Source organism: Dromaius novaehollandiae, chromosome 6, assembly GCF_036370855.1.
Source record: "Dromaius novaehollandiae isolate bDroNov1 chromosome 6, bDroNov1.hap1, whole genome shotgun sequence".
NCBI lineage: Eukaryota > Metazoa > Chordata > Aves > Casuariiformes > Dromaiidae > Dromaius > Dromaius novaehollandiae.
In genome coordinates, this window is record NC_088103.1 from 43,493,125 (window position 1) to 43,518,395 (window position 25,271).

General features: G+C 38.3%; 1 long non-coding RNA gene across 1 annotated transcript; it reads left to right on the forward strand.

Moving 5' to 3' along the window:
- The first annotated feature begins 13,414 nt into the window (after positions 1–13,414).
- On the forward strand, positions 13,415–15,813 carry LOC112986321 (uncharacterized). Its single transcript, XR_010389788.1, has 3 exons — positions 13,415–13,561; positions 14,006–14,097; positions 15,367–15,813. It is a non-coding gene; the product is annotated as an uncharacterized LOC112986321 (long non-coding RNA).
- Positions 15,814–25,271: the final 9,458 nt, after the last annotated feature.

Below are 25,271 nucleotides of genomic sequence, written 5' to 3' on the forward strand. Positions count from 1 at the left end.
AGCACATTTTAACAACAGCACAGCTATTGAGATTATATAATCTTGATGCAGCGCTGAAAAGCTGTGAAGCTTTTATGAGCCCTGTATTCACATATGGGTTATAAATTTGGAACATTGCAAGTCATTAAGTATTAAAGCCTTATTATATTTAAAATTATCTAAGTAATTTTTTTATTAAGTGCTAGGTTAAAGAGAACTTTTATTTCAGGTACTGAAAACTAACTAGGTTAATAATTAATAATAAATATTTTTCTCCCTCTTAGTGTTTTTTTTTTTTTTAATGGTTTTGTGCTATATGAAAATCCTAATTGGAAATGTAACATTTGGAGATGAAACATAAGGTTGCTGCCCATATTGTTTGGGTGATTGTTTTATCGATTGCCTGATTGGGCTTTTTTCCCCACCTTTTCCTATTATCTTCTTGAACAACTGAGAGTGACTTTGTGAGCCATGATCTTTGGTTACCTGAGTGTACCTGACTTCAGGGTTACCTCTCCCAGCCTGTCAAAATAGGACCATAACTAAGGGTTGAGCTAGAGGAATGTAGTTCCCAGCTGACTATGAGATGCTTTCAGAGCTAAGTGTTTTGCTTGTCTGCAGACAGAGTAGTGACTGCTTAAAGTATTGCTTTTGTTTTAACTGTCTCACCTACATTGTCAAGCAGACAGGGAGATTCACGCAATCTTTCAAGGAAAAGGTTTTTGTCTCCTTGAAAATTTAAAGATTGGCTGAAAATGTTTAAATCTTGCTTGAGTTGCTTATGCAGGATAGTACAATTACTCAGTGTATATAAAGCCAGAGCATCCTTTTCCCCAGACCACAGGTGAGCTGTGTTCCACTACTGAATCATCTGCTCAGTGTCTTTCGGCACCTCTCTGTGAACAAGGATGATGCTTAGAGTTTTTTGGCATGGCCAAATGAATGTTTGCATGATGCTCCAAGTGTGCCTCTTGCCATGTGTAAAGGTGAAGAACAGCTGGGGAACATGCAGGACGTACACGAGAGCTGTGGCCTGTGGACTGTTATCAGGCTGCAGAGCTGGGGAAAGATGAGGGTGAGCACCACTGGCTTCCTCGATGAGGGGGGCTATTTTATTCCTTGAATAAGGGCCTGTTCCAACAGCCTCCCTGATGGGAACAGAAATCAATACCATTGACCTGTCAGAGCTCAGACAATTTATTCCAAATACAGCAGAAAAGCTTTGCTTCAACTTCTTTGTTCCTTCTAGTTGTCATGACACAGGAGACTGTAATGTGGAAGGAGGACTGTTCCTTTCTTTGAAATCTTAGTGACCCTACTTCACTTCCTGTGTAGCTTTTTGTCATGGATGTTTTATGGTTACATGTGGTACTTCATTTTTGCCATTCCATTTTTATGAGGAAAATCATGAAGTGTGGAAGAGAATTGTGTGCTGTGCACTTTAAACCTAGAATCTGGGACTACAAAAAAGATGACCTTTTTCAGGAGAAAAAGGAGCAAAGATAAGGAACTTGGCCTTTAGCATACATACTATATAAGCAGTAACTGGAAAAATTTCCACTTCTTCCACAGTGTAAGCAGTCAGCAATGACCTAATGTACTTTTTTAAGGTCCCAATTAATGATAGTGAATTGTTTTACAAGTTAGCAAATAGGGTAGTTTATTGCTTCTGAATGAAGGAGAAGATTGACCTACCAGAAAGCTACAATGAACTCCAAAGGTTGCCTGGCTGGATTTGGCAATTCCATAGGGTATGTTTTAAAAGTAAGACTACATTAAATGTCACTCATTAACTTAGGTGGTTTTTGGAGCACATGTTTAATTTTTATAGGTTTGTGCCTCCTGGTACAAAAAAGTCTCAAAACCATTTCATTGATATTTTTGGGAACTTCTCCATCATGTATGTTCCAGGACAGGAACATCTGGAAAACTGCAGACACTGACACTAATAAAAACTTATTCCCCAAACTTTTTCAAACCCTCAAAGCCTACAGTCTGAATTTGGGTCACTCATTATATGCAGATTAATTTCTCTATCCTTAGAAGGATGTACTATAATGATTCCCTCTCACCTAGCTGCAGGCCATTTAGGAAACAGTTAAGCTGGCTGCTTTTTGTGTCCCTAGCTGTTGGGCAAAATTAAAATTGGAGCAGTGTGTAAAGTACAGTAGTGTTACAAAATGTGACTGCAGGAAGAAATCAGATCTTGGACCATTCAGACTGTTTGCCAAAGTCTGACATGGGTAGAAAAAAGAGAAAAAGAGGAAACAGAAGTCAGACCCCAGGAAGTATATGGACTACCTTTCAGAGTATATATGTACTAGTAAAGTGTTGGTTTCATTTGAAACCCCAGTGCCTATTTTTATAGAAATTGCCTAAAATATACATGATACAATGAAGTAAAAGTAACAAAACCCTCACATACATAGAAAATAAACAATGAAAAATATTTTGAGTTTTATCGTGCATGTCATTAAAGAAAGTATTTCAGGGACTCTCACTGCAGACAGCTTTGTAACTTTCAGCGGGGTGAAGATGAACACATGAGATAAGTTATATAGTTATACAGGCATTAGTTAAATCTTACAGCACCACGGAGAATCATTGTAGAGTATTTTACTTTGAAACAGTAAGCCAAATTCATCACCATCATTTGGCTTTTAGATGGCCTATACAAGCCAATTTTTTCCCCCTAATATTTGTCTATAGTATTGCTTTCCCCACCCCTGGAGACTCCAGCCCATTCCTGGATGTCAGTGAAATTGCACACCTTCCCTAATATTCTTTCTTGGAGTGTAACATGGAGCATAACCATCATGTTTGGCTTAATTTTCCATTATAAGATCAAAACTCAGTTTCAGTTTAGCCAAACCCCAAACAGCTTTGGAGTAGGATTTCAAACAGCATGCTATTTATGCTAACGGAAAGGTGTGCTTTTGAATGATCCATGTTATGCAGATGTGAAGCACTTGTAAGGCCAGGGCTTCAAGCAGTAACAACCTTCAAATCCAAAGCTTTCCTTCAGGTTAGTGCCACCTCGCAAACAACCAAGAACCAGGACTTTTGCAAGGGGCTGAGCTGGTTGTTTATGCCTCATTACAGCCAAGAAAATCACAGTTCTCTTCAGTCCTGTATCCAGGACCCAAGGCACTCTTGCCTTTGCCCTTGCGCATCTTTGTGACAGCAAGAGAGTCCATCCCTATTCGCAGAGAGTTTGTCATCCTCAGGGAGCCTTCCAACTCACTACTAATGTATTCCAGAAAGCTGTCTGGCACTCTGACCTTTGTGCTAAAAAGTTATATGTAATCCTGACCTTACCACAAAGAGGTAAGAGCTCCCCTGTTAAAAATTATGTTGATCCATACCTTTGCATGATGGAAAACACTATATTGACTGTTCAGCTATATCATTTTTCCAAGTTAAAACACTGTGTTTATGCTGTGGGGGGTGGGGGAGAGAGGTCTTGCCAATAACTGCTTCTTTCAATGGTGAGAAGCTTTATCAGCTAAAATTAAACATAAAACACAGATTGGAATCCCTGGAAAGAAGCATTTGTTTCCTCAGCTCAGTCAGTTTTATGCCTCTGATAGCCCACTCAGGAATTTCCTTTTATTTTTTTTTTAGTAGCACAGCTACTTTTGTGAAGAACCACTGTTTGTAATTTATGCACCTCTAATTTATTTTTAGCTTGTATATTAAATTTGATAGAATGCAGCATGTTCCACTTCTCCAGTTAGCCTTCCAATTTAGTATTATTAATACTTGGCATATCCTTCTTCCCATCAGAACAGCATACATTAAAGAGAATTTTACTTCATAAAAACAAAATTTATTGTTCATAAAGGCCATATATATGGCAGTGAATTTTGAGCTTTGCTGCGTAAGTCCTGCCATTCAATCAAAGCCTTAATGATGTTATTAAAATATATCATTCTGGTGTCTCTGGAGGAGGAAGGTTTTGCAAAACTGAAGACCTTGATAGCACCCATAGCAGGAGAGCAGCATTGCTCACACGCAGAGTGCTCTGCAGTTGGTATCAGCTAGACACAGGATTCCTTGGCTTAGAAGGATTCTGCCTCTTGGTCAGCTACTAACACCAGATCAGTTTTTGCAGGAGCGCTAAAATTTGTTTGGTTCTTGCATACCTCATGAGATTTCACCAACAGTATATGCATTAACAGGTTTTATTTCCTCTACACTAATTTGTCATGAATTATGCATTATAAATGATATACTTCATTTTAAATCCATCAGGGGATAAGTCTGGAAATGCTTAAGAAATAATATGCATCAATTGCAAGAACAGTTGGCTAAACAACTTACATTTATCTTTAGTACTGAATTTTAATCACTGATGGGATACCAGTCACTGTAATAGTTCCACTCTTACATTACAGAGAAAGTTAAGCAACAACTTAATTGCGGTTATGTGTCTTTGCAGAGAGCTGGCAGTCTCAGGGAATCTTTCCCACTAGGGCAATCAGACGTTTAGCAGACTCCGATTGCCTTAAAATTTGCACTCAGGATGTGACAGGTAAAAAGATCCAAAGGAGAAGTTACTCAGAGAAGCTTCTTAGGCTGGAATTATATTTCTTCTTTATCAATTTACAAGGAAAGTTAGGTCAAGTCTTCAGGATTTTCTGAAAGAACAGGGATATTAAATAATATCACAGGTTAATGTTAGCACTTATAAGCTATTATTCCCCCTTCCTCCCCCTCACCTCCTAGTATTGGAATATTCTGTTTTTTTAGACTGAGAAATACAGATTTAATTTTCCATAAACATCTGTTGCCAAAACTGTCAGGAAGAACATTACCTAGAAGATGATGCTTTTCAATTTCAGGTACTTTTTCATTTTGCAATTAATTCAACAGTATTAATCTGGTAAGAAATACAAGTAAATAGACATACATATTTTATGTAGTAGTTTTGCCTGCACAAAGAAGCGAATCAGGATTTGGCTTTGTCAGTAATTGGGTGCAAAGGAGCCAAGGGAGATCTACCCACTGCACTGGATATTTAGCACAATATATGGAACTTTTCTTCATAACTTACCTCTGAGTCTGCATCTAAATTGTGGAGCACGAGTAAACTGAATTATTAGATTTATATTAGTTTGGATTTGATACTAATAAAAATTTCTGGCAACCTGGCATTATTAAGGTTCTCATTACACTTTTCTGATTAAATAAATTCTATAAATATTTACCCCCAACTGAAAAAATGGGGGGGGGGGGGGGGTTGCAGTAGTGATGTGCCCATTCATGTGTCCTAAAATCCTGCTAGATTACAACTATGTAAGGTATTCTTGATTATGCACTGTCCTGGTAGCTTACTGTGCTATTAGAAAAGATGATGCATCTTCTCCCACAGGTAGTGGCATGTTGCTGAAGTAGGCGGTGGTTTTCAGTGATTTCTCTGGCTGATGTGAATGCCTTTTGCAAGAAGGTTCCTCCCCCCCTCTTTTTGAAGGAGCCTTTAACTCATGCATACCAAATTCCTAAAGATTTACATATTCTTCCATACGTTTATACTCACTTCTACTTATACACTCAGTCAAATTTATGCCCCTGGTGCAGTGGAGAAGTAGCCAAATCATCCACATAAAACTAATGGTCATTATTGGATAAATGTAAGCATGTGGAAAATATGATCGCAGCAGTATTCCTTACAAGGCCAGATCCAACAGTCATCCAGGATGCAGTCTTTTCATCAGGCATCCGATCAGGACAAATCTGACTACAATGAAGAGAACAGAAAGGCTAGCAGTGATATATGCTGGTAGATTTAAGCTTAGATTACTCAGGCTTCAGCCTGATTACACAGGTAATAGCTTCCACAGCATTATTCTGTGCTCTATTCTTTGTAACAGTATACTGTCAGGAACATAACAGTCCTTAATGGGTACTATATTTGTTTAAAACATCAGCTTACGCTATACCCCAAATCTGCATGAAGATACAGTCTTCTACCTGTGGGACCTTCTCCAAATCTGACAGGAGAGAAACAGATCACTACAGAAAAGAGACGTATTTAGGAGGAGCTGGAGACTGCAGTCCCTGTCACTCTACATTTGTTTTTTGTAGAGCCCTACACTTTTTTTCCACGTGTTCTTGGGAAATCTGGAGGAAGTCTTGTTTCATGTAGGTGCAGGTCAGCTATGTTTTCTAGGAGAAGAAAAAGCATTTCCACTTTGGGATGTGTTCTCTTCCTGTCAGCTCTCCGGAACTGAGGACTTGCTATTCCAAAGACTTGCTGAAGTTTTAGGCAGCTCTGGAGCTGATCAGCACTCACTCCTTCAACTCAGTGTGCAAGTTTTAACTGGTTGCTGGTCGCTCGCAAGGATCTCTATAACACAACATGGGCTGTACCAAAAAACACCTCTCAGGCGGGAGGTGACTATCACCTACTATTTCATACTATACATATATTTGAAGCAACAACTTCATGCAGCCATCAGATAACTCTGCATAACATATCTTTACAGCCCCAAGTCTCTTTGTTACCTTTGTCTCCTGGGAGAGGTGTGCTGGAGATGGAAATGCCCAACAACTTACTGAATTAAATTCTTTCACAGGCACATCTACTGCCACTGTTTCTGTGTATTTAGGTCAGTGAGAGCTAACCATTAGCACAAAAATGCAACTTATCATCGAGGCATTTAGACTGGCATCAATTATGTTAAAATACAGTTCTGTTTTAAGGGAATTCTGACAACTGTCAAGAAATCTTTCTGCTGCTGCTTTAGCTTAGCTTAACAGCTCAGGCCTTTTGCAAAGCTGCTCTGGTCATTACCCTGCTGCTTCCCAACCTTGGCATGTTTGTCATCTACATAACACTGCTACTTGTCATGTTTTTCTGTGGAGTGTCCTGGCTGCCAAGCATAGGTCAAATGGTCACTACAAATCTGATTTTTATTTTTTAAATTATTTTTTAGGGACACTTTCCATAACTCCTGTGATGTATCATTTAAATATTTTAATTCTCACTAGTATTTTTTGCCTTTGTAGGTAGCAGGATGTGTTCCTTTATATCTGTTAATTTGGAACTTTTGGACCTACGTATGAAGGATTAGGTCTTTTTTGTTTGCAGGGAACCCAGCAGAGCGGGAGAACAACAAGTGCAGTTCACAGGCACGCAGACCCTTCCAGCTCTGATCCCTCCTGCTGAGTATTTTCTCTTGGTCTAGGAATCTGTCCTCGCTCTCTGTGTCGGTTGTTTGATTCCCCTGCTTCACTAATGAGCTCATCCTTCTTAAACAAGAAGGAGCCAACAATTCTACTAAATTTACCCTCCCCTATGCATTTAGGTCAAAAGTTCTTTTAGTGAGAACTAGCTCTTCACGCTCCAACCATTTGCTTTCTATTGCCTGAAGCTTTCAATTTAGCACTAATTACCCCAAATCCTGACACTGTTCTGGCACAGGCACTGGCATCCACCACCACCACATGTACAGGACACTATTCTCCAAAGAATAATCACTTCTACAGTCTGCTGCTTTTTATCGAAAGGCTCTATCAAATTCATTGCAGAACAATGTCGCTGTTTTGTTGTTTTTTCCCTTGACTAAGTCCTTTCCCCTCACCCCCCTACAAACAGTCCCTCTTTCTGCAGTGTGGTTAGCTATTCCTCAGTCTGCTGCTGTACAACAAATAAGAGTGGATGCTTTTTGCCTTGCAGCTTTGCAATGGCTGCTGGAAGTAGTTGGTCTTTTCATTAAACCTTTTAATATTCAGATGTATAGCATTTTTGTGTGTGTGCGATTTGGGGATTTGTGCTTTGTCTACGTTCTCTAGTCAAGTTCTTGCATTTCTACATTTCTGTGCTTCTTGTGCTACCAATCACTCTTCTTTTTGTCGTCCACCACAATGTATACAGTTCCTCATGCTGTTTTTAATGGGTTCTGTCCCTGGTCTGCCTTTCTAACTTAGGCATCTTCCTTGAGTAATTTTGATTTTTCTAGTGCCTTTATGGTCTCCAAACTGCTGTGACTGGCTCTGTGATTTGCTTTGCAAATTCTAATTGCCTTGTCAGGGGCTAATTCTGGATTAATAGTATTTTTGTGTGTTTTTTTTCACTTCTCACAATAAGACTTCAGAAAGGATTCACTTAGCTAAAGTTGTAAGACTTTTCCCTTCAACCTAATTGGTGAAACTGAAGAAAATGTCAGTGGTTTTTTTTGGACTCCCTTTAAAACACATATTTTCTATGCTTCGTGTGAGTGTACTGCTCCTTAAACCCCTGGAATAGAATTGCATTATTTAAACCCATCTTCCTGAGCTAACTGAAGACTATTAAAGCTGTAAGTGCTGAAAAAATGGATATAGTTAAAGACAAGTTGTCTTTTGACTAGATTTGTTAGCATCTGTAGCTCAGAGATGCAGGGTAAAGGGCGATTTATGTCTTCTGCAGTAATTTCCTTTTCCTCTCAACCCTGACAAAGCTTTAACATCTCCTATCTTCTACTTGAGGTATTTTTGATAATTTGCTTTGCTTCCGCTACCTGTATTATTCAGGAATCCTGCAGCACCAAAGGACAACAACAGAGATTTTCTTGCTAAAAGTCTGAATTCCAGGTGCTTGGCACAGAATAAGGTGCTTTGTATAAGACAGTTGCCGTTTCTAACTGTCTCTTGCTTGTTAAGGTTGAGTTCCTCACAGCAGCTAGTTTTTTTCCCTGAGGACTGACTGATTTTTTTTTCGTTATTTTTTAACCTCATTACGAAACGAAAAAATAGGCTTAGATGAATCCCTATAAAACAATCCTTCTGTAGACACCACAGCTCAGAAAACTGCAGCAGGAGATATTTTGGCCCTTTGTTAGAGTCCTATTTCTTCCTGATTAATATTGATGTGAGATTGCTAATCATTCCAGAAAGTATATATACATCTGTGCTAGTGTATCTAGCTTTTCTGACTTGCATCCAACTGTAAGAATGTTTGTATTACCTGAAGGCTGAATGACATTTAATAGGTACTATTACTGTGCTGTTCAATAAAGAAATGAGCAAAAACTCTTACTGCAGATCACATGTTCGAGGAGAGGCAAGCTTGTTAATCTTATTAGCTATAAGCTCTCTAAAAATGTTCTTATTGACTGTGGCTGTCTAAGCATCAACTCAAATACAAGGAATTGTACAGCACTGAGCTGACAGAAAATCTCTATTCAGGCAGTCCCGCCCTGTTACAAATTACCCTTCTTACTGCTAAGCAGAGAGTTAAGCACAGGGGACGTGCTGCCCCTCACTGCTTTGTGTGTGAACAAAACAGCAGCTCACACTGAATTCAGCTTTTGCTGCTGGTAGAGAAGGTTAATGATAACTGGGGAAAGAAAGCATCAAACCCAAAGAAAACTATCTTGTTTCAACAATTTCTATGGAAAATGTTTGCTGGTATTGTTAGCCTAATACAATCCATTGTTGAAGCCCACATTGATTCTCAAGTATTGCAGGTGTGCTTTTTATATCTCATTAAAACATTAAATATTAGATAAGAAAACCAACAGATGGAATTTACTCTGTTTCATAGGGATAAAATTTGGAGGGAGCAATGCTAAGGCTCATTAGCCTTTTGGCTTTTAAAATTGCTGTACTGCAAAGGAGATGTTTGTGTGCTAGCCTCCTTCCACAATTTGTGTCCTCGTTTTTGGAGGAATAATGGAGGCTAAGTCAGGGCAGATAAGTGATTGCCTTGCAGAATGAAGCCTGGAGAAGCTTCTCAGCAAAAGCAGATACCAGCTAACATTTAATTTCAGTCAGCCTAAGTCCTGAGACTGCTTCAAGCTTGATAAAATGTGTGACAGCCTAGGCTCTAGGTCTGTGCATAGCCAAGGAAAAGCAAGAGAGAGCACAAAATCCAGTGGGAAGTATGTCCTTGCTGGCAGGCAACCTGATTGTTCAGTGACTGGAAGGTTCCATTCAAGTAAAAGCAAATTTTACTAATGCTTTCAGTGTCATTAGGGCTCAATAAACAATTGCCACAGAACAGATCAATAAAGCAATGGCCCGTGTGAAAATATGGGCTTCAGTATTAGAGTTTAAATTTAGCATCAGAGGGATGTTTAATTGTTCTAAAAAAAGAATGCACAACAGGATATTAGTTTCCTGGGAACTTTGTAAGAGGAACTAAACACAGATGAACATGAATTTAAAGTATTGTGTAACTTCACTAGTTAATTAGTTTTATATTGGCTTAATTAGAACAAACCCTTTACCCTCGCCAATCATGGTAATTATAAAGCTCTGCATGTTCTAATAAATACGCTGGATAAGGAGAAGTTGGACTTAAGGAATATTAAATTGCTATTGTAAAATGAGGAAATGGTTGTATGGGGAAAGTGGTCTTGGGGATAACCCTAAACCCTCATAGCGTGGCTCATAGAAGTGGTGTCAAGTGAGCTATGAAGACTTGCCCAGCAAATCCAATAGTGCCTCAAGCTAGTATGACCAGCTTAAATTAGACATAAACCAGCTTAATATTCTACAAAAGCAGTTTAACACCAGTAAAGGGAAATGACAGGACACTGAAAGCCAATTCTATAAGTGAGCTTTGAAAATGAACTTGTAGTTCTTGTGAGTGCATGAGTAGGCCCTTGTATCAGCAGAGCAGAGGTACCTCTGCTTCCAGGTACCAGCTGGATAATTTTGCTTTTAAGGATCTGTTTATATTCAAACAGATAGTTAAATCATTCTGGACTTGTAGGTATGGACTCTTGTACACAGCAAACAGACAAACCTTCAATTTCAAGACTACTGAAAATTTGAACTTAAAAATTTTAGGTTTTATAGATAACAAGAAATAAGAGGCAAGAAAGATCTGCAGTAAATAGCTGATATTGTCCATTCTGCTCACAGAACAGAAATTGTACTGCTTTCCCTGTGAAAGTTTTCCATAGTCTGAGAGATATCAGAACTAGGAATATTTTCTATTCTTTTATTTGAAATTTACTTTTTTTTCCAAATTTCTTCAGGTTTTAGTCTCTTGTGCTATCTTCTTTAGTTTGGATCTCAATTTTCATTCCTTTCCTAATATGGATATACAGAGATAAAAATGTTCTGTTCTGTCATTTGTCATTATTTACCTAAGTGAGAGATAGATTTTTATATAGTTAAATCTAGCCCCGCCCCCCCCCCAAAAAATCATTTTTTCAAAATCCATAATTCAGGAAGGGAAAGTGCATTTTTTTTTAGTTACCAGCAACTTTAACAGCTTCTTAAATTTGGTCTCCTGTGGCCTTATCCTAACAATGTATAGCACAGATATGCACATTAAGCCTTTTATTACCTTTTTAATAAGTAACCAACTAATGTGACTCAAAGCCTTGCACGTGCAAGTTGATTTTGAAGCCCTCAAGAAAGAAGTGACAAGGAAAAGACCAAATCCTGAAACTTCTGTTAAAGCTGATAGCTTTTTCACTGCAGTGAAAGCAGTGCAGCTCAGAAAATCTGGATGGGCTTTAGATTTGTATTGCAAATGTAGATTTGATCTGCATTTGTGCTGAAAGACTGAAACTAACCTGACCCTCTGTCCTCTTACAATAAGCTATAGCTTTGTAACAGGTGGTTTGATTATGTACTTAAAAAAGCAGGAGATGGACAAAGGGTTACTTGCAAAACCAAGTTAAGTTATATGAATAAAATATTCAGCAGCACATTTGAAACGAAATTTGCTGAAGATTTGAGGAATCTTCTCAGAAATATCTCAACAAGCCCACAAACAGGAGTATCCTTTCCATTTTCCAACACAGAGAGTCTTTGGTACGTTAGTGTAAGGGAGATAAGAGGAACATGCAGAGCTTTAATGCAGCCATCACTGCTGTTTCCAGAATCAAATCAGGCCTTGTATTCTCTTGTACATTTCCGTACACTCTGGAGGTATAAAAAGTTGCAGGTATGAGCAGTTGCACTGAAGTCTAGAGGAGCAGCTTTTCAAGTGATTTTTTCAAGGACATGTATGTCATGGTCCAAATACTGCAATTAGATCTCTGTGTGCTGCCAGATCCATTGCTAAAGTCAGGAAGGCTTAATGCGTACTGGAGTATTACTGTACAAGATCAGGGCTCTGTCCTGAAAGAAAGACCATAAGAAGTCTTAGTCTTAATGACCAGGGCTTATATCCAAATCACCCTGAGCTTTTTAAAGATTTTTGTGCTCATCATTGAGCTCTGTCTAGCACAGTGCAGTTGTTACGGTTTAACAGACAACATTAACTTCAGTTTCTGGTCTGGGACCATCCATCAGTGTGAGATATATGCAAAGGGACATCTTCACCAGCCTCAGCATGGGCTTACTTAGTAAATGTGTTATTTGAAACCAGTAAAATTTGAGTCTTAACACTCCAAGTTCAAGCACAAGACCTCCATCTGTCCATCGGCTGTCCTTGTTGATTACTGTGGCTTTGGACCAGTTTTGCAATCCCGTCAGCATCGATAGAGAACGTCCCTGGCCTGGTCCCTCTGCCTGGGTGAGGACATTGGAGCAAAGGTGGCCCAAATGCAAACACTTTTTAACATTGAAAGACACACAAGTATGCAGGTGTGTTTCTCTGGATACCGTTACCTCCTTCCAAAAATACAGATGTAATCTCTTCCCAAAGGAGGGGAAAAGGATGCCTTTCTGTCTCACTGGTAAATCATACACAGTGACTTAGCAGCAGTTTTGTATCACAGAAGGTTAATGAAAGGAAACCAAAAAGCATTCCAATAATAGCATCATATCCTTTTGCTCTGAAAGTGTTTCCTTTTATACTATTATTATCTTCATTTTTAAGCACACAAAGACAAAAATAAACAAGTTTATAGAGTGGGAAGCTAGCCTGTGAATGGAAAACAGTTAGTATATGAATACTTATTTAATGTTTAATAGAGACTCCCTGTGAGAGTAGGGCCACATTGATCTTGACTTTGTGGGGAAAAACAGAAAAAGACAAGGGCCTTTTGTAAAGAATTTATCAATTTGACATGATGAAGGCCGAAATATAGGCACAGAAAAGTTGACAGACTCTCCTGAGGCCATGCAGTGAGTCGGCGGCTAAATCTGGAACGCAATCCACAGCTCCTAAGCCTTTAAGTGCCCTATACTTTGTCAGCTGGTGAAGACACTTGGAAGACTTGGGGGAACCAGACCTCAGCAAGAATGTGTCCTGATTGTGCAGCTCTTTGAAGCTCCAGTTGCTCAGAAAGTTCAAAAAATTAAGATAATCTAAAGAAACTGCAAATGCATTTAGAAAAAAATGTTCATTTTTCAGGTAGCACTTTATTCTGGTTTTTATCTTTCTGAATTCTGTATTAAGTATCTCCATAGGCAGAAACACTCAGCAAATTCACAGGCAGTTGCATGCTCCAGGCTGGGATGCCTTGGTTCATTTGCATCCATCACTCACAATTTGTTGTACTAATTCTGCCAGCTCAGCACAAAACCTTGAGATTTATCACAGGACTAATACTGTCATTCATCTCATGATCTCTCCAGTCAGACCCGGCACCAGCTTCATTGCACTCTAAGGAGCTGCTGATGAAAAATTACAACCTTCAGAGAAGGAATAAGTGAATACCAAATCTTTGAGAGAACCATTTCAATTTGGGTAAATATTGTACAATTTAATTGTTTATATGGATCCTCTGGAATCTGAACAGCTGCAAGAGAATAGAAGCAAATGATCTTCATCCTCTACTTATGGTATAGATCTTTAGATGCCGAAGTTTGGAGAGCGAATGAGAGAGACAGATCTAAATTACTCTGTCACATAGCTGCATTTGATTCCTCAGTAAGAGGTGGGGTCAACAGCCCCCTATGAGACCAGCTCTTTTGTGATATTTTTCAGTAATTTCTGAATTTAGCCATGCTCAAAACCTTACATACCTGCTTACAAAACAGAATGATTGTGTTGTATTTTTGATAGGTGTTTGGCTGCATTCAGTTTTACAGCCCTAGGTTGTTCATCTCTTAACTCGGGTCTGAATCTTCTACTGTGTGTATGACAAGTACCTCACTGTACCCTCAAAATCTGTGTTTCTGTGAATTTCAGGTGTTATCTAAAACTACTACTAGTAGCAGCAGTTCTGTAATTATAGTCCAGCTTGCTTTGATTGACTTACCAAAGGTAAATAGACGTCTCAGGTAAGTGGAATTAAATGTTGTTCTCATTATACGTAGGGAGAGGTGGCATGCTTTGCTCACTGCCTTCCATTACATGTTCTTCCACTCCCTGAGCACTGTAGTCTTTGAGAGCACAAAGTTAAAACTGTGTTAACAAATTCCAAATTCTGTCTGGTTGCCAGCTGTACTGATCTTATTTGCCCAAAGTACACAAGGCTACCTCAGTTGTCTGTCTGCCAACATGCCCTTCTAATTCAATCTTACATGGCAACCTATCTGTGCGAAGGACAAAAGTCAGTGGCTTTTCACAAGTTATGTTGTTTTTACATAATGCTTTATTTCATTTGGCTTCAGCAATTAATTAAATTGATCAGTTTCATTTTGATATTAGCAAAGTACTCTTGAATTTTGAGAGATTCCAGCTCTACAGAGGTTACCTCAAATTTCTCTTCAGTGCATGCCAGTCAAAAAAGCTTGCACATAAATTTCTGTCAGAATGGCTTATGAACAAAGAAATATATTTCTCTCCCAAAATATTTCATTAAAGTACTCATAGCATTTACATATGAAAAGCTGGAAATCTGAAAAATGAACTTATTTTGGATCTTCATTATATTGTTCATAGGTGCAAATACAACTCTCAACATTGACAAACATATTGAAAATACAATCTTCTGCTTGAACTTTCTTTAAATAAAACAATGTCACAGCATCAAATATTACATTACCTAAAACTTCTGGTCTGATTGGCCTTACCATGTCTCTCTTCGGTGAACTCACAGGACTGTTTATAATTTACTTGATTAAAGGAACAGTTCTAATACCTTCAGACTTACCACCTCTCTGTTCAGAATGTCCTGTTATGATGACTAGACTTCTACAGTGTCTATTCCGCCCTCCCATAGAATTGCATTTTCTCTGCAATGGCCAATAAATGAACTTTTTTGGTAAATGACAATGAAAGATGTGTGCTGGGCCTACTGAATTTGTTGTTTGGGCAGTATAGAGGACAGCCAGACATTAAGCAAAATTCTTTGCATTCGGAAAAGTGATTATGTTTTCAACACTTTGGGCTTTGCATCTGTTTGCAGTGATTTATCTAGAGGACATAAATGATCAGAAAATAAGTTTGTTTTCTTGCTAAAATTAAAAAAAGTTTCACTGAGAAAAATGAACTCATTTTCTATTACTAAGTCTTTTTTTCAACATTTCCTGACAAAAATTACTGTCGTGTTTAGTGCTATTGCTGCTGAATGCTGCATGCATTTCTTTTTTTTTTTTTATTTCTAGGCACATCCAGTCCTCATACAGCATGCAGCAGAACTTGCCTCAAATTTAGGTAGCTCTTCTGATATGCACTGTTAAATATTGAAAGTGTGAAGGCTACATTGGATGATGGGAGAGGGATTTGCTGCCTTAATTCAACAGATACTGATTAGCCTAAAAATATGAACTTAAGACAAAACCAAAAGGAATTGGGAGGAAAACTGGATAATCAGGATCTCCTAATATTGTGGCATGTGTATGGATTGAATAACAAGTTTGGTAATTTCTGGAACTATGTAGAAAAATTGACACTGAGGTTTACCCAGTGAACCATTATTATTATTAATTCATGATTAGCTGTGATAATATGTTTAGTGCTGTAAACAGTACAGAAAATAGAGACAATTCATTTCCAGAGGTTATAGCCATAATGTGTAATTTTTATTAAATCATTAATTGTCAAGTGTCTGATTTTTGCCTGTGTGCTTCCCTGTTTTTCTTTAAAGGGTACATACGTATATGTACACTGAGGTATTTCCTATCTCAAACAGTAACTCTCAGTATGGCTGGAGAGAAACACTTAAAATAAGCTATTAGAAAAAAAAATTTATAAGTGAAACTGGGGAAGTAAATGAAGGGGAGGGAAAAAGCTGTTTTACATTTAATAATTTGATTAGGATACCAAAGAAGTGCAGACCAGAGAGAGGCATCAAAAGCAATAGTATTTCTATAGTGATCTGTGCTGTATAATAAACAGTGTATACTGATACCTATTCTGTTTATTTTTTCCCTTCTTGCAAGATGTCCACAAGATTGCTAATAATGAGACCTCATTTTATTCTGAACAGCTGTGATTTTTATTAAGCTGCATATGGGTAAACTTTATGATTTTTTTCGTGGCTTTGAAGCTGACATTCTGTTAACAAGCAGGAGTCTCTGCAGCTTTTAGCTAGTCACTCCTTCATGCTAAAGCCATGCCATGTCTTTCAATGAAAACTAGCTCACTTTTAAATAATGAAAATGAAAGTGGACTTCTTGCTGAAAAGCTGTTTAAGATCCATAATCTTGGAATCCAACCTTATTTTTCTTGATCCATTTTTCTCAATTTCTGATGAGATGCAAAATGCCTATGAAATGCAGAGGACTAGGAGCTTATTCTCAAAAGGAATTAGGCACCTCAAATGCCAAAGAGATTTATATGTTCAAAATTTGTGCTCTCAAAACTTCCTCTCAAGTGTTGCTTGCACAGACTGACCTTATAAATGGGTCTCAGATGTACTGTAAAGCTATCTGCTGAACTGAGTCTCTTGGGTCCCTGGGCAGAGGAACAGATAGTTTCCGACCCTATTTTCGGCTATGGATGAGCTCGAACCTCCTCCTGGATGAGCTCAGACCTGTTGATGCTGAAGGGCTCTGGACGCACATAGAAACAGAGCTGTCACTGCAGTGAGGGTTGTAAGGTTAAAAGCAAAGCTGTTCAAGGAGTCTGGATACCCTCTAACGGCATTGACTGAGCAAAAGGCATCATGAATTGTGGATTTACGATGCCACCACTGGTCCCTTATTCCCAGAGTGAATTCAGACATCTAACTTAAGTGCCATGAACTGCACTCTACATTTAAAGAGTGAACACTGCAATGTCTAGACGTTGGTACTATAACACTTGGCTTTCCCTTGTGGGGGGAATCCTATTCATTTTCTTTAGCATATGCACACATTTTCTAAGAATACTAAAGACCTTGGGTTGAGTCAGGGAGAGAGAGACTGTCCAAATGAATAGCAAGAATGAAAAAAATCCCATGTGCAAGCCCACAGAACTAATGTGAAGGAGTAGCTCTGAGAAAGAAAAGCACTCTGACATTGAATCCTTTCAGAAAGAGCCAAAGTGTGCCTTTTCTCCAAAAAAAGACTGTAAAACTTGTCCCCACTCACCACAACAGGTTTGTGGCTGTAGAGGGACTTGCTTCACTTCTGCCAATAGGGAGATAAAACAGCTGCAGAAATATGAGATAGTTTCTGTTTTACCCTTTTATTTGATCTTTTAATTGGATAATTGCTCAAACTTTTGGAATAGAACAGTGAAGAGGAAACTCAGAGGGGCTCAGAGATGCTTCTCCTGCCTCCGCAGTGCAGGACCAGTTTCGTGCAGACATTTTCCTTCCCTGCTGGGCCAGGGATATCAAATCACCAGCTTTCAGCAACGGATAATTAGCCTATTTCATTACTCAATGTAACAAACTACTGGGCTTGTACTGTTTCTTACAGGCTGAGTGGAATCCCACTGTTTTGCAGGCAGTGCTGGGAATGCCTACAGGGGTGTAACTAACTCCAGGTGAGAACTGGGGCATACCTTTATGGTATTGTATATATTAATTAATGTTTGCAAAAACCTAAGAATGGCAAATTAATGAAGTAGAGAGAACTTTATGGTGAAGAAGGAGCTGGTAATTAGTCTTCTTATTTGTTGTCTTTTGTTTCTGAAGTACTTGTGAGTTTTGTCTAATTGACATAGCCCGTGCAGCCACAGGTAAAAGTAGAGAAATGGGGAAACCTTTGACAGGCATTAAAAAGAGAACAGGATGAATTGGGTTTCTTCACAGGTTTTGTTTTGTTTTTCTTTTATTTAAGGGCTGATTGCACAAATATATGCTAGTAAGATTTGGATATGTTTACGTTGTTATTGACTTCATAGCTCCCTATCTTGCATCACGGTACCTCCTGGTAGGCACTAGACAAGAAAGTGCTGTGACTTACTGAAATAGAGGACACTGGGGTATATTCTGTTTCCTGCCCTTATCCCTAGACTGAATGTTGTACCTTCCTTTCATTTTTACCTTTTTTTGTTCTACTTCCTGAAGGCAGCTCTGCAATTTCCACCCTAAGCTGAATCTGATGACAATTGCGTTGAGCCCATGGAGTTCTTGAACTGACCAATTATAGAGGTTGCTTCTCTACACTGCTGTAATTGCCTGTTAATTCTTCTTTTCTTTCCATTTTGATCCTACCATCATGTTCATACCATTGGTCTTCACCTCATCACAGTGTTTTTTCTTTCATGCCCCTCCACTTTCTCTTTAAACATTAAAGCTAAAAGCGTTGATAAATCCCTGATTACTCTTGCAAAGACTAACTGTAGCATAGTTTGCTCTTTGAGACATCATTTTTACTCAGAAAAGCAGGAGTTAGCCGCTTTAGATTGCTGACTGCTGCTATTTCTCTTTCTTTCTTTTTTTAACAGCTTAATGATGGACTTAAACCTATAAGACCTAGTGCTAATTACAGCCCTTTTCTTGCAGAGTGTTCATGGCATTTTTTTTCTCCCCATCTGGATGTCCAGTTACTATGGATGGAGAGTGTAGACACCATAGCCCTTCTCCCTGGATGTTTCTCCAGACAAATAAGCTGTATTGTTCATATAAAACTGTAAAGATGTAAGTGGGGTGTAAATACTAAAGAAACCAATGGCTGCCTTCAGCATCTACGTATATGAAATGTCCTGTGGCATCCATGGGTGTCTTCAAAGGGTGGAACCACATCCTATCTGAATTTATATACATATAACTTTTCACTCTATCGAAATTGAAGGGTATGTAGACATCTCCTGTGTGGACTCTCACGCCAAAAAGTTACAGTGAAGGGGATTATCCAAAAAGGTCATTGTTGAGTGGCAATCTTCAAGGTGTGCAAGAAACCCATTTGTGGAAGAGTCAAGGGTATCGGGTTTAAAATTAAAAATGACAATTTTCAAATGAGTCTAGTATGCACTCTCCCTTTGCAGAAGACACTATGTTGAACACAGCTGATACATTTATGGCATAAGGAAATTTTCTGTATGATAGCTAATTAATATGAAGCAAAACTGCATTAATCTCCCCAGACACACAGATAACTGTATTAGTTCTGCCTTAACTTTCAAATACAATAAAACTTGCTTTCTCTTATCCCTGAATTATAGCCTGGTCTCTGGGTTAAACCTACTTTGATTAAGTGGTTCTGTGGTTGTTAAAGTCAAAAAGGTAGATTTGGTGTGAGAGAAAATAGATCACTGGCATTACATGAGCCATATGTTCAAGAAAAGATAATGCAAAAGAAGCAATTTACTCCCTGAAGCTTGCTTGTTAATCTTCAGTGACTGAATAAAAAGTGCAACCAGCAGGTGCCTCTAGCCATCTCAAATATGCTCATGAAACCTTTTCTTGGAGAAATCTCCCATAGGATAAGTCCATAAAATTAACTACTGTTTTGACTGCATCTGTTTAAGGAAGTGCAATGTTTCAAAGGTAGACTCAATTTTTATTACAGTGTGTTAGGTATTACTTTTGTGCAATTGCACCCTGAAGCAGGAAAGCATCATGCTGAGGTTGAAAATATTTATAGCTTTTGGAGGAGAGGGTAAAATATCTTTGATTATGAATCACAGAATCACAGAATGGTTGAGGTTGGAAGGGACCTCTGGAGATCAACTAGTCCAACCTCCCTGCTCAAGCAGGGTCACCTAGAACGTATTTCCAAGGATTGTGTCCAGATGGCTTTTGTATATCTCCAAGGAAGGAGACTCCACAACCTCTCTGGGTAACTTGTTCCAGTGCTCTGTTACTTCACAGTAAAGAAGTTTTTTCTCATGTCCAGATGGAACTTCTTGTGTTTCAGTTTGTGCCCATTGCAAAAAGCAAATGAAAAGTCACTGCAATGAAATACTACAAAAATACAGAATAAATTGATTTTGATGCATAAACACTGAATTGTACTTCAGAACTATAGGTTAAATCACATCCAGAACACGAGAAGGAAGACTGAATACCTGCTTGTGACCATGGGATCCCCAGATAGAGTAGGAAACATTCTATGAGTAGTGCCATGAATTCAAATTTTCACAAAACCTACCTGAAAGCCCTAGATTCTCCTCAGAGCTCTTCACTGTCTTTTTGCTATGTCCTTTCTGCAGGAATCAATTCATATGTTCCCAACTTGAAGGTCGTAACCTGCAGGAGACATAATGATGGAAGCGTTATGGCATCGCTTCTGCCCTCTATTAACATCCTGAAAAACTGGACTTACTGCTAGATGAGCAGAACTGTACCTCTTTCAGCAGTGAGGATGCTGGAAAATATTATCCTAAACTCAACCAGCCAATTTCTCACCCAGCCTGTCAAACACTTGACAGGAAATACTGCATCGTTCAGTTTGATCTGTTTGATTTGTACCACTGTTTCTGAAAATATTAGGCCTTTTCTCAGCAATTTTAATCATTCCTTCTTTATAATATCTGATTTCATCACAGCATGTGTTTTATTTCATGTAAAGATATCTGAGAAACAGGGTCATCGAGTGATTTCAGATCGTATACTTGGCAAGCGAGCCAATATTATACTTTTGTTTAGCTAATAGTATAATGAGCCAAAGAACACAGGAAAACCTGTTTGGTTCCTCTACAGATTTAAAAAGGAGATATTTAGAACTCTGGGTCAAGTTGCTCTGGATTTTTGTTGGATATCTGTGTCCGTTGATTTATACGTGACAATTATTCTTTCAAGGTGGATGAAGGTTTGTGTCATGGCATGCAACTGTATTTTATGTAAAGCTTTTCATGTGTGCTTCAGCTCGGAATACTGTATAGAACTGAAAAATAGAGCTGAAGAGTTTAATTATAAAAGCTCTTTCTCTGTTGTTCTTGTGAAGTATAGACAAGAAAGAAATGGCAATTTCCACTTGTAATTTGAAAAGAAATGGAAAATAGGTGAGGTGCAGCGGTTCTAGAAGGGTTCTCTGGAGTTCAGCTTCACTAAGGAAAAAACACTTGTTCCATCTGTAGGGGCTCTTTGTCACAGAGAGTGATGGTAAATGAGCAGGATGAATGCTGCCCCTAGGACAGAGAGAAGAGAAATTCCAGGGACAGAGGCCCAAATTCCAGAAATGGCTTGTGAGAAGTGCGCTTGCAAATGGTTTCCTGCCCTTTCTAGTGGAAAGTCACTTTCTGCACCTTTAAAAAAATCCCAGTCACAATGCAACTTCTAGGAGCCTGGAAAAGTCTTAAAATTCAGCAAAATAAATCCAATTTTTATTTACATCTTACTATTGCATTTTAAGGTAAACTTCCTTGCTTTAAGTAAACTAAGTTAATCTCAACTGTTACTCACTTGTTTTATAAATCACTTTGAACTTTACTGATGTAAAACATCGCTTAAGAGCTAGGTACTATTATTTTTCATGAAAGCGATATCCTGTATTCAGGAGTCACACACAGTCTATTACATAGCAGTGATGCAGCTTAGAGGTAGCCCTTTTGTTTCATTTCTGAATCACCAGTTATTGCCCTTCCCATTTCCTGCTTAAAAATGGAGAAAATGAAGCATGAAAGGATTAATGCCAAATGAGCCAACACATTCTTATCTAGTGCAAACTCCATGGAGCTGTAGTTATAAGAGCTTGCATCCACTGGTGTTGCAGGACTGATGGGCTTTTCCATCTTAAGATCTAGAAATGCCTGTTTGTCCAGCCTTTTCCAGCAGAATATTCTCTTTGCATAATAGTTATCTTTGCTGCAGCCTCTTTTAGATCTAAAACAGTCCCACAGTTTATGGATCCAATTAGTAATAAGAACCATTTTCCTTAAGAATATGATACTGAAATTTCAAAAAAATGGATGCACAGAGTTAAAGCTAAGGCTTCTTCTTAAGAAGCAGGGACAATGCTTCAAAGAATATAAAACACAGAGGATGGAGGGAATGCACAGAAAACTCTGAAATCAGACAGTTCTCCATTTTGATATAGGCTTAGGAAGAAAGAAAATTCAACTCTGTCTGCATCAACAGGTGCATTGGAGACATTCTTCCATTTATATAGCAGAGAAAGCAAGGACTATGAACAACAGTGTTAAAAATGAGCCATGAAAATATGCTACTAAACATTTGGATAGATTCTAGAGGGACCTGGGGCACAAAGAAGGAGACAGAAGCTGCAAAATATTAAGCTTCTTGCTGCATGCCTATAAGGAAGACACAATGCTACAGAATCTAGGGATGCAGTTATGCCCAATGCACAGTTCACCTAGGTATGAGCTAAACTGGTCAAAAAATTTCCCCTGGAACATTTTTCCACTGATATTTTTCTTTTACTAAAATATTATTTGGATGAATTCTTCTCTGAGAAGAAAAAAATCTGTTCTTCAAGAAAATCTAGAGTTTTCATTTCACAAATGATGTGATCCTGCCCAAAACTGAAAAGGCAGCACCTGGTATACACACGGTATGCCAAGTGTTATATACATGGTAGTTGGGGTAAACTTTTTAACTACTCATTGATTCAGAACGACTGACTGTAGAAAAAGTAGCTGAGTTACAAATAGAAAGAAATACTAATTTCCTCTGGGATGGCTCAGAATGCCTGATAATGGTAGCAATTTATAAAAGAGTTACATTTTGTCTAACTGGGAAGTAAACAACACAAGGGAACCTTTTGCAGCTTTAATTAATGCTAAAACCTCAGATGGATTCAACCATTGAGCTTAGCAGAGACAAGTGTGAAAACTTTGTGCAAAACCTTGATCTGCCCATCCTTATTCGGATGCTTATTAGCTCTTATCACTGCTACTGTATCAGATTAGTAATAGCTCTCATCAGTGATGGTTCTGCTGGAGAAAGAACTGCAGGACAGGCTCTATGCAAAAAGTGTACACTTACAGATTGGGCTCAGATAAATGATCACATTACTGCAGCTTAAATTCACTCACATGATTTTGAGACACATTAACTGTGTTGGTGTGAAATATTGTAGACTGTGGCAAGTGTGAGGCAATCTGACTCAGCTCAGCCTTTGTGTGCTTTTAGATGGTTATCACAGCTCACCTGATGTACTTAACTTGTGAAACTTCACTAACTTGGCTGCCTGTGCCTGAGATCTCCAAACAATTTTGGTACTAGGTGAATTAAACTCCCTTGTAGGTGTCTGAGTGTGAGAAATGTGTAAAACCATGGCTTATATGACAATACAACAAGCTTGAAATCACAACAAAAAGTTTTTGCCTTTACTGGGTAGGCTGAGTGTGCAGCTATGAATAGTTCTAAGCAAGTTTCTCTGTTAAAGTCCTTTTGAAATAATAGATTCTGCTTTCTTTTACAACCAAGCATGAACTATTACAGGCCAGGCATAGTAGTTCATGAGCACTTTCCAAATCATCAAAAATACATACACTGGGCTACCCAGCGGTACAAACCATAGCCCAGTGAGTCGCTGTGCAGCTCATGCAAATGCTTCTGAAGCATATAAAAACTATCACTCTTTACATTTTTAATTAGTTTCTATTGTGCTTACGTGACTATTAACACTAGAGGAAGGCCTTTTTTTTTTGCATGCAAGTCTAACCAGAGATTGCTTTCTCTGCGTGGATCAGAGAAGTCCCTTTAAGCTATTGGTATGCTTAAGCAAAGTAAACTCTCTCGTAGCCTTTCACTGCTAGAGTGAAATGTATATTAGAAATGTAAAAGACAATTTTAACTGTTTGTAAGAGGCCCAAGTAAAATTGTTTTCTCAAGGAAAATTGTAAGACTCTTATCCCTTCCTCATCATGTCACAGAAGAAAGAAAGATAAATCACTGCAGTTCACACGGTAGGATATCTCAGTTGCAGATCCACAAACACAGACATAATCATGAGAAGAATAAAGAATTAGTGTCCAAGACATCTGAAACTAATAAAAAACAGTGATGACAAAGAGCTGTAGAGCATCACCTTGTTTTGATATATTGAAGATGATCTATTATTTCAAAACTCAGATGAAGGCTCGCAGCAAAGTATTATGTCCTTTCCTGCATTTAAGTACTTTATTGAAAAGCTATTTCTAGGACAAGTAAAAAAAATTAAAAACTGATTACAAGTTCAATGCATCTTTTCTTTAAAAATAGACAGACTGTATCTGGCCAGCCAGGCCAAACAAATTGTCTGATGTGCATCTACTAAATTTTCTTTCTGAAAAGAAAAAAAAAAAAAAGAGAGAAACCAAAATTATCCACTTCAGTATTTTGTAAACAGAAATGTTCCTCTAGCGTATGAGTTTTTGGGTCCTAGTGCATGAATTTGCAAACAATTTTTGTTGACCTTAATATGCAGTATTGTAGAAAATAAAAACTTGACCTAAAATACTTTGCCCAAGTCTGATTATAAGCAGTGAGGATGTGACTCTGCAGTGTGCCAAACAGCTCCTATGTCTGCCATCTTACCTGACTGCCTGGATTTTGGAAGCATGGACTTCGTGATTCTGGTGTTGTTTTCCAGTTCTAACTTTGTCCACTCCACTTATGCCACAGTTTTGGCTGTCCTTTAAAAATATAATGTTTTGTTTAGTTTTCCTAGGAAACACATTTGTTAGAATGTCAAAGACTAACAATGGATGGGCTTTCTTGATGATTCTGCATGCATCAGTCAATATTGAGCATTTATTGGTAAATAGAATCTTTCTGTACATTTCTGAACAGTACAAAATGTTATTGCCAAATCATTTAGACAGGTCAATTAACTTTGCTTCAGGCATTTACTGAGGAAAATAATAACTGGGTTCTAACCCTCCATGTTATTTTAAATTTCATATACTCAAAAGAATTTCCATCTCACAACATCCTACACGGTGGCTTTTATATCTCCACTCAAACTTTCCCGTTGTATAGAGTCAGCATGGATCAGATGCTCTGTGTTATACCCTTACTGGTGACAGTAGAGGGAATGGGATTTGGTCCACTATCAGAAGTTCTCTACATTGAATTATATGATAAAGAGGGAGTATATAACATTCTTTCTGAGAGTAAGCATACAGGCAGAAACAAGAGGAAGTGGGTGGAGTAGGACTTGTTACCAGCTTTGTGATACTGGGATTTAGAAGTATATCATTCAGTCATCTCTCCCTTTCTCTGGGATTGTGTGGCTACCCTAGGTGAGAT